The sequence below is a fragment of the Schistocerca gregaria genome, chromosome 2 (assembly GCF_023897955.1).
Source record: "Schistocerca gregaria isolate iqSchGreg1 chromosome 2, iqSchGreg1.2, whole genome shotgun sequence".
NCBI classification, from domain to species: domain Eukaryota; kingdom Metazoa; phylum Arthropoda; class Insecta; order Orthoptera; family Acrididae; genus Schistocerca; species Schistocerca gregaria.
Genome location: NC_064921.1, coordinates 225,721,845 through 225,723,517, shown reverse-complemented (window position 1 = coordinate 225,723,517; position 1,673 = coordinate 225,721,845).

Genomic DNA, 1,673 nt, shown 5'->3' with positions numbered 1-1,673 from the left:
TCGGTCATGGAACACAGTTTTAATCTGCCAGGAAGTTTCATATCAGCCCACACTCCACTATAGAGTGAAAATCTCATTCTGGATACATCTTCATTGTCAACCCATATATATAACTCCTACCTTTGGTTCTCACCAATACTTTGGATTTCACTTACCTTCCTCCTGAACAATTCCGTCTTGTTTCTAGTTGATTCAGCACAGTCTTCATAATATTCTAATATATATTCATCATAACAGGTACCCATTGGCATCACAGTCATTAAACCTACTCATAAAGTCCATTGCTAAAATTGCATTTAAACACAAATCAGGTATGACTTAGAAGTCATGCTCTACTTCACATCCCTCCATCTCAAACGACAGAAAAACATGTCTCTTTATTGCTTTATTTAACTTACCTATGGCACCAACCACTTTTACTACAGATACTGACACCTCTACAATCTTATTGTTTACCTTTAAATGCCCCTGACAGAACTGAGATTTCACTTCATATGTCCAACAAAACTTTCCTTTAAACCATAAATATTGACCATTATCAAGGGTTGCTCTTTTCTATACAGTGCACATTCATTTTCCTGTCTCAACAAATCCTGTTCAGTAGCCTCTGATGTTCAAGCAGATTTCATTGAACTATCCATTTCCAGAGTAGTGTTTGCACCCTCCTGTGAGCTGTCTACAACTTCCCATAGCCTTGGTTTATTTCTCATTACCTCCATTTCCAAAGATTCTACAGACTGACAACCTTTTCTGCCCAATTGATCACCCACTATCTAATCCAGAATAGTTTGATTTCACTTTCTGGCTCATCATTTTCCACTTGAACTAATTCTGTAATGACTGCTCTATGTCCTTCACTGCCTTCACCAGTGTCAACATTGGCTCCTACTTGACCATCTTCCTTATTCTTTTATTCCATGTTATTTTCTGATTTTTCCCCACTTTCAAACAATTCACTCTCTTTACTATATTCTATTTAACCTCTTCACTACCTGCGTTATTGTCCACTAGACTTTTTTCAGACTTCCCTTTCACCAATTCTCCCTTAAGGATATTCCTCAAAACCCTCACTTAACCTATTCATTTCATCTACATACTTATTATACATCCCTTTATAGGAGGAAACAGTTAGACTGGTATTACAAACATTTACATCACAATATCTATTTCCCTCATTAGCTTGGCAACCTCTGTGCACATTTTCCAATCTGTTTGTTTTAGTATCTTCATCTTCCTTTATTGGAGACTGAACCTTCCTTAAACTACAACGTATTTGTTCCTTACTCCACTACAACTCTTTTGTTTCTTACTGCATGGACAATTCCTATCTTTATTCCCATCATTTCTCCCATAACTATTACATATTTGAATGGTTTTACTGTCACCAGTTCATAGCCTGCAACTGTAGTTCATGGACCACCTTTGCTTTCAACCTGCTACAGTTAGGCCCCACACTGTTGTAGGTTGGTGTTTTCCTCATTACCCATATCACAAAATTGTCTGTGTTCCTCCAGGGCTTTGAATCTCTTCCTCCTCTTCACCCTCTAGCTACTTCTGTCATTAGTACATTATAAACTTGGTTTTGCTTTCCTTGACTGTGCCACCCAGGATTACCATGAACATTTCAATCACCACTTCAGTCCCAACTACTTGCTTCACCCATTTTCTCAATA